Raw genomic sequence first — 9,167 nt, forward strand, 5'->3', positions numbered from 1 at the left:
AAAGGCTGCCAGTTGTGATGCCCATCTTTGCTCCACTGCTCCAAATTTTGCCGTTTGGTAATGGCTCAATGGATTATTGTCGGTAAAAACAAGAGATTTATTTCCCAACAAATACTCCCTGAACTTATCAGCCACTGCCCATTTCAGGGCTAAAAATTCCAATTTCATGGAACTATAATTTTGCATGTTACGTTCAGCTTTTCTCATCTTCTGATCGTTTGGCTTACTTTAAATACTTGCATATGCTATAGGCCTTACTTTACCGTCTTGTTCTTGCAAAAGTACCGCACCCAGTCCATTATGGCTTGCATCTACTTCAAGAATAAAAGATTTCTTGAAGTCTGCATAAGCTAACACAGGAGCAGATACTAACTTGCTCTTTAATGTTTGAAATGCATGTTCACATACCTAAGTCCATTGCTCCAAGGCTTTGTTTGACGTACCTCTGTGATTTTTAGGCAGCAAGGCAGCAACCAGGGTATTTAACGGCTGTGCTATTTTTGAGAAACCTGCGACAAAGCAGCGATAATAGCTTGCAAAGGCCAGGAATGATCTTAGCTCTTGAAGATTTTTAGGTCTTCTCCACTTTGCCACAACTGCGATCTTGTCTGGATCAGTTGACACTCCATCAGAAGACACCACATGGCCCAAATATTTCACCTTGTGTTGAAAAAATGAACACTTAGGCAACTTTACTCTCAGATTCTCCTTATCAAGTCTGCGCAGGACCAACTCCAGTCTTTGTACATGCTGTTCAAAAGAAGATGAGAACACAATTACATCATCCAAATATAGCAGCAGGGACTGAAAACTCTGATCTCCAAAAATGCGCTCCATAAGTCTTTGAAAGGTACTTGGTCCATTGCACAGGCCAAAAGGCATACGATTAAATTCAAATAATCCAAATGGTGTGCAGAATGCGGTTTTGGAACGATCTGCCTCCGCCACAGGGACTTGGTTATAGCCACTTGCTAAATCGAGAGTGGAAAACCATTTGGCCCCGGACAGTGCATCCAGGGATTCATCAATTCTCGGGAGGGGGTATGAATCATTTCGAGTCTAAGAATTCAATTGCCTGTAATCCACACAGAGCCTCAACGTGCCATCTTTCTTCTGGACCAAGACAATGGGTGAGGCATACGGACTGCAACTCTCCCTAATAATCTGTGCTTCTAAAAGCTGTCGAATATGTGCCTTTACAGCCTCATACTGAGAAGGGGGTATTCTCCTATAACGTTGCCTAACTGGGGCCTTATCAACTACTGGAATCTGGTATTCTATTAAAGTAGTACAGCCTAAGTCACTTTCTCCTTTAGAAAAAACTCCTCTATATTTAGACAAAAGATTTTTTACTATTGCCTGTTGTTCATGAGTCAAATTTGTAAGATCTACCACATCAAAACTTTTCAACTCTGGCTCTGCTTCCGCAGTATGTTGCTTAATAGAGGCGATCCACCCATCTGGAGTAAATCTTTCCTCAAAATCAATAATTTCAGAATCAAACATATCTGCAAGATACAACCCCCCCCCAACAATGCTCGTGGTTGTAAATATGCAATCTGAGTGCCAACGTTTACAACAGGAATATTTGTTAACCCATTCTCCATGGTCAATAACGCATGGGACAGTAATATTCCAGGAGGTAAATGAGTTTCATCAGAATCAATTGGTTCCAAATAAACTAAAGACCTACTGTCAACTTTACCTTTAGGTCCAGTTGCAGGTTCTAACACCAAACAGCCAGCTGGAATTGGAGGAACTGGGGCTTTAGACTGGACACGAACTTTCCCCACACAACTGGAGGACTGGTCCTCCAACTGCTGGCATCTTAACATGGCTTCCTTCCACAAATTGTTATCCTGCAGCTCAGACATTGTCGTGACGCAGGAACTGACTGGTTTACTGGGTGGTTAATTATAGCCTCAGCCTGAGGACCACAATGAGAAACTTCAAATCTGGCTTTAAAAGATTCAAAACCTTGCGTAAGGGCGCTGATCTGCATCTGTTGTTGTTTAAGAATATTTTTTATTTCTGTCAATTCAACATCTCTTTTATCAACAACTACAGCATTGCAATCACTCAACTCCATATTGGCCTGCCTAAAGACTGAAGTGGAATTTGTTTGACCTTATTCAACTTCGCTTTCTTCTGACCATCGCATCGCTTCCTCTCTGACTTGCCACAGCGACATGGTAGGAGTCTGCCGTACTAATTTTTTTCAACTCACGGCGCAAGAACACACTTTTCACATGCTCTACAAACTGGTCTCGAACAACCCTGTCTGGATTAGAGCCACAGTCAGCATTAGTATTTACAATCAGCTCCATTAAATACATAAGTGCATGAGAATATTCACACAATGTCTCCCCCTCTCGTTGTTTTCTATCAAAAAATTGTTGTAACTTCACATAAGATTTACGGCCACTATACATATCAGTAAGGATCTTAAAAATTATCTCAGGTACATCTCTCTCACTACGTGGACGTAATTTAATCTCCATTCGTGCCTCCCCACCCAAATGGTCTAATACAAACTGGACTTTTTCAGTCACTGTACAATTTCTGTCCTCAATATAAGCTCGTACCTCCTCCACCCAGTCCTCAATCGTAACACTACTTGACTCATCATTACCATAAAACTTAGGACATTTACGTTCTCTAGGGATAAACACAATTTTCTCAACAGGCACATGGTGACCAGTGGAGGTACTCGGCCGAGAGGCATCAGGCTGCAGGGGAGTGGACCGTTCTCTCAGCAAACGTTCATTAGTGGCTTGAAGTGCCTCCAACTGTTCCCTTAGTGCAGAGAGTTGCTGCTCCATGTCATCAGCCATCCAACAATCCTTGATGAACAACAGTTAGTGTAAAGAAAATTGTTGGGTAGGGAAAAAAAAAATTCAGTGTCTCAGATGTTACTCCAATCCAGGTTCACCCCAACAAATGAATCCTCTTCCTTAATCAACCTTACGACTAAATAAAATTCACACTGAATTTACAAAAATTATAACATTAAGACCGCTGGTTATCCTGCCGACTACGCCAGATTGTAACCTTGCCCACTTAATGAGCTTACAGGTAAACCATGTATATAGAATAAACCAGCGGTGAGGACTTCAGGTATAAACGCTTTTACAGAGCGGTTTTATTTCACAAGTCCCTTATGCATTAAAACACATAATCAAAAAGACAAAATAAACCAACCCAGGCAGTACACAGAGGTACGAGTGGAGTGAAGACTTAATACTCAAAACAAACCATTACATCACCACAACATTTACCTATATGTGACACCCTCACACCAAACCACTGCATCCAATAAAAGTAAACACCACACGTGCGCCCACTGTCCCTTGAGTTTAACCGCCTGGGAAAACCTAAAACAAACAAAAACACCTTTAACAAACAATTCAGCAATTCCTCATTCTCATGAGCACCATGCTAGGTCATTACTCCCCACAAATGTTAACAAAGAGAGACTCACTCGTCATTCGTTTGTCACACTTCAAACATTTTCACTTGAGTTCAAGAACTCATTAAAACCTCATATAAAATAAGTAGTAAGAAACAAACTCTAAATTAAACATAACAATCGGTGCCAGTCTTACAATTAAAATGCACACGTTAGTACATTTCTAAAACAGAAACAATTGAATAACTATTAATACCTTGTTTTAGTAGCTTGTGCATTCCAATAATACATTAGTAATCAGCCCCACTCATGACGAATCAAAATGCTGCAAACAAACAAGTATCATAACATTATACTTAAAAAATACTAACCAAAACCATAAAAGCAGTTACTACCTTGTTTTAGCAGTTTACATTATGCACTAAATCAGCTCGCCCCCTGAACAAACAAAGAGCCCAGCTTCCCGTTCACCTTCTCATCTTCTGATCGTTTGGCTTACTTTAAATAAGTTGTTTCACCTGGTCTTGTTTGTGTGACAATTAGTTCTAGCACCCTTACCAGTCATGCTTCACACAATTCTTCCCCAAGTCCTAGTGTCCCCCTCTCTGCCACACAAGTATGGTAGAACCATCACTTCTACCACAAAAGACTGCTGTGTAACTAATCTTCCTGATTTATAGGGCCTTTTGCACCACTTTAGTTTCAGGACTAAATGTACAGTACTAAAGTACTGGGACGATTTTGCATGAACTATTTCACAGTACCATTTGAAGGGTTGCATTCGCACTGACAGTGTGTACTAGTAAGTGACATAAGCTGGTTGACAGCGATGTCATTTGTGCGCGGCATTCAATAACATTAACAAAGAACAACAATGTTAACAGCAGGAAGATGGAGGACACTGTGATCTGAGCTGTGTTTTTGTTGTGTCACGCGGGTTTCACAATAGTGGACATGGAATGTCGACATGTAAATAAAGCGATTGAAAGAACGGAAAGGAGGACTGAGGATCTCCACGACAACTGCCAGTGCTACATTTGCTACCAGTGCATGCACTTCGGCGTCCGTATATTTATTGCTGTTCACAATACTTGCAAAATAAGTTTACAGTATGTTTGCACAGCGTTTTAAATCATGGCGGATGAGAGCGTTTTCAAACGCATTTGGCCAATCAATGTCTACTTACGTCATGGATAGTAACAGTTGGGCTGGTTAGACTGTTAGACCTGTAGGACCTAATTAGGTTCTTGAAAAAGGCTGTAAAATCGCACCTAGTTCCAGCGGTTGGAAAACACCCAAAAGAGGGTAGTTCCACATTTAGTACTATGAAAATCTTCCGGCGGTGCGAAAGTCCCTTATCTCAATTCCTTAGCATATCCAAAACCTCAGAACAACTTGATGATGTAGCAGAAACTATGGACTCTATCTTTTCTAGCACTTTAAATACAGTTGCTCCTTTACGCTTAAGGAAGGTTAAGGAAAACAGTCTGACACTATGCTATTATGAGCATACTCGCACCCTAAGAGAGCAGCCCGAAAAATGGAGTGCAGCTGGAGGAAAACAAAACTAGAGGTATTTCGTATTGCTTGGCGGGAAAGTAACCAATCCTACAGAAAAGCATTAAAAACTGCCAGATATGATTATTTTCTTCTCTTTTAGAAGAAAACAAACATTTTTAACGAAAAATAAAGACTCAACAGGTGTTGATATTTCCCAACACCACAGCAGTAATGACTTTATGAACTACTTTACTTCTAAAATCGATACTATTAGAGATAAAATTGCAACCATTCAGCCGTCAGCTACAGTATCACATCAGACAGTGCACTATAGACCCCCTGAGGAACAGTTCCACTCATTCTCTACTATAGGAGAGGAAGAATTGTATAAACGTGTTAAATCAACTAAACCAACAACATGTATGTTAGACCCTATACCATCTAAGCTCCTAAAAGAGGTGCTTCCAGAAGTCATAGATCCTCTTCTGGCCAATATTAATTCCTCATTGTCATTAGGATAGGTCCCCAAAACCTTCAAACTGGCTGTTATTAAGCCTCTCATTAAAAAACCACAACATGACCCCAAAGAACTAGTTAATTATAGACTGATCTCAAATCTCCCTTTTCTGTCCAAGATACTAGAAAAGGTGGTATGCTCACAATTATTTTCCTTCTTAGAGAAAAATGGTATATGTGAGGATTTCCAGTCAGGATTTAGACCGTATCATAGTACTGAGACTGCTCTCCTTAGAGTTACAAATGATCTGCTCTTATCATCTGATCATGGGTGTATCTCTCTATTAGGTTTATTGGATCTTAGTGCTGCGTTCGACACTACTGACCACAACATTATTTTGGTTTAAATCGAACTTATATGACCGCCATCAGTTTGTAGCAGTGAATGAAGATGTATCATATCGATCACAAGTTCAGTATGGAGTACCTCAAGGCTCAGTAGTAGGGCCGCTACTCTTCACGCTTTATATGTTACCCTTGGGAGATATCATCAGGAAACATGCTTTTAGCTTTCACTGTTATGCTGATGATACTCAGCTCTATATTCCTTCGAGGCCTGGAGAAACACACCAATTTGAAAAATTAACAGAATGCATAGTTGATATAAAAAATTGAATGACGAGTAATTTCTTACTGATAAATTCTGAAAAAACAGAGGTGTTAATTATAGGACCTAAAAACTCTGCTTGTAATAACCTAGAACACTGTTTAAGACTTGATGGTTGCTCTGTCAATTCTTTGTCCTCAGTTAGGAACCTAGGTGTGCTATTTGATAGCAATCTTTCCTTAGAAAGCCACGTTTCTAGCATTTGTAAAACTGCATTTTTCCATCTCAGAAATATATCTAAATTACGGCCTATGCTCTCAATGTCAAATGCAGAAATGTTAATCCATGCATTTATGACCTCAAGGTTAGATTATTGTAATGCTTTATTGGGTGGTTGTTCTACACGCTTAGTAAACAAACTACAGCTAGTCCAAAATGCAGCAGCAAGAGTTCTTACTAGAACCAGGAAGTATGACCATATTAGCCCGGTCCTGTCAACACTGCACTGGCTCCCTATCAAACATCGTATAGATTTTAAAATATTGCTTATTACTTATAAAGCCCTGAATGGTTTAGCACATATGAACGAGCTCTGATTGCACTATAGTCCTCCACATCTGCTGTGTTCTCAAAACTCAGGCAATTTGATAATACCTAGAAAATCAAAATCAACTGCGGGCGGCAGATCCTTTTCCTACTTAGCTCCCAAACTCTGGAATAACCTACCTAACATTGTTCGGGAGGCAGACACACTCTTGCAGTTTAAATCTAGATTAAAGACCCATCTCTTTAACCTGGCTTACACATAACATACTAATATGCTTTTAATATCCAAATCCGTTAAAGGATTTTTAGGCTGCATTAATTAGGTAAACCGGAACCGGGAACACTTCCCATAACACCCTATGTACTTGCTACATCATTAGAAGAATGGCATCTACGCTAATATTAGTCTGTTTCTCTCTTATTCCGAGGTCACCGTAGCCACCAGATCCAGTATGTATCCAGATCAGAGGGTCACTGCAGTCACCCGGATCCAGTACGTATCCAGACCAGATGGTGGATCAGCACCTAGAAAGGACCTCTACATCCCTGAAAGACAGCGGAGACCAGGACAACTAGAGCCCCAGATACAGATCCCCTGTAAAGACCTTGTCTCAGAGGAGCACCAGGACAAGACCACAGGAAACAGATGATTCTTCTGCACAATCTGACAGCCTGGAATTGAACTACTGGTTTCGTCTGGACAGAGGAGAACTGGCCCCCCAACTGAGCCTGGTTTTAATGAACTATTATTATGTTTTTTACTATTTTACCTTCAATGAATGTAGTGTTGCTGGAAGGTAGTTAGTAATCTTGAGTAATGCTAGTCCATCAATCAGCATGTGCTTCAAAGTTTAATGTTTGTTAGACGAGTTTAAATAGGGGCAATATTTATAGCCTATTAAAAACGATGTGCGTGATTTCACATAGAGCAGCTGTTGCTACACAGAGCCGTTGTTAACTGACAAGCTGCGCAAATCCACGTTCATTATCAGCGTTTATTTGTGCAGCTAGTCAATTAACAACGGCTCTGTGTAGTAACAGCTGCTCTTTGTGAAATCACGCACTTGATGGAATTTACCACTGATTAGCGAATCGGCTTTACTGACGAGATGCGCATTATGATCGGCCGATCTTGATCGGTGCACCCCTAGTATTTTCAGCATTTAACAATTTAAATTATTCCCTGCTCCTTACGATTCTATTAAATTCTGCCAGAGAGGACTGCTACTGAAATGCATCGTCATTTGGATTACTGTGGTACTGCTCTTTAAACATCTGCAACAAATTATTAAGATTAAGTTACATGTGTCTATCTGTTACGTTTCTCTTATAGAAGGTATACTTTATACATTTATTGGTTGATTTGTTCTTTATAAAAATAAATAGAAAAACCCATGCAATATGTTTTTTTTATTGCACAGTTAGATGATGTATGGGTTTTAAGTCTGATTTTCTATCCAGTTTAATGTATTTTATTGGCATAGTTTGTGTGTACATTCCTAGACAGCAAGCCGTGTCATCTTAAATCCGGCCCACATCTGGCCTGCGTGAAATCCATGCGGGCCACATGTGGGTCAGATTTGGGCCAACACTATGTTGCTGTCTGGTTTACCAAAGCATGTCACAAAATTAATAATTGCGATTATATATATAATATTAAGATTCTGTAATTTGGCCTGGGCTATATAAAGCTCAGGTGTGGCTCAGATTGGGGGATTCTGGTTTACTTAAGGCTGAGAATTGGTACCAATAATAAAACCTCTTTTGGCCCACTTCAGGGCCAGTTATGGGTGATTAACTGGCTGAGATTCGGGCCGGTTATGGCCCATGTGTGGCCCTAGTCTTTAATCCAGTTCTGGGCCACTTCAGGGCCGTCATTCTTTGCAGTACTTGGGTCGAGGGAAAAGTGATTGTGCGGCCCGAAGAAATTTGCTATGTGGGAGGTAATTGATTTAGCTAGTAGAGCCAATTCTTTGAAGGTAATTCCACAAAATGCACACGTGGGACACAAAAAAACAGGACTTCCTGATTGCAGATCAAGTCAAGTCACCTTTATTTATAAAAACCCTGCATTCATGCATCTGATACAATCTTTAATGTCAAATTGACTGGACTGGGTGGCTTAGATCAATGTCTATTAATGGCTAGTTAAATCTCAATATTCTTCATAAAACATCTGAGTTACCTTTAGTTGTAATACCAGATCAGATGGAATATTTTTAATGCAAAAAACATTCTTCCTTACAGTTTTGCTCCTGCTTTCCCCTTCTCTCAGATCCAGCTGACTGTATCCATGAGCCCCAGGGAAGAGAGTCACTATCTGCCCTGATATCCAAGAGCTGAACTGTAATCAAACCAGCAGTTCCTCTGGCAATGGAAAGCCATGAGATCCTGAAACTTTCATCATGAAAAATGTTCTGCTGCCAGTGCTAGAGGGGGAAAAGTCTTCATATAGGAATCAATTCATCTTATGTCTCTTATAAGCACTGCACACCAGTTCTGCCAAACTAAATTCCAACACTTGAAGGCTTTTTCACACCAAGAACAATAACATTAGCATCAATGCTGCACAGTAATGTTCTGTCATCAACACTCAATACGTAAGTGCATTAACAGCAACACTTATGCATAATTGCATGCAAGTAACCC

The sequence above is a fragment of the Carassius carassius genome, chromosome 37 (assembly GCF_963082965.1).
Source record: "Carassius carassius chromosome 37, fCarCar2.1, whole genome shotgun sequence".
NCBI lineage: Eukaryota > Metazoa > Chordata > Actinopteri > Cypriniformes > Cyprinidae > Carassius > Carassius carassius.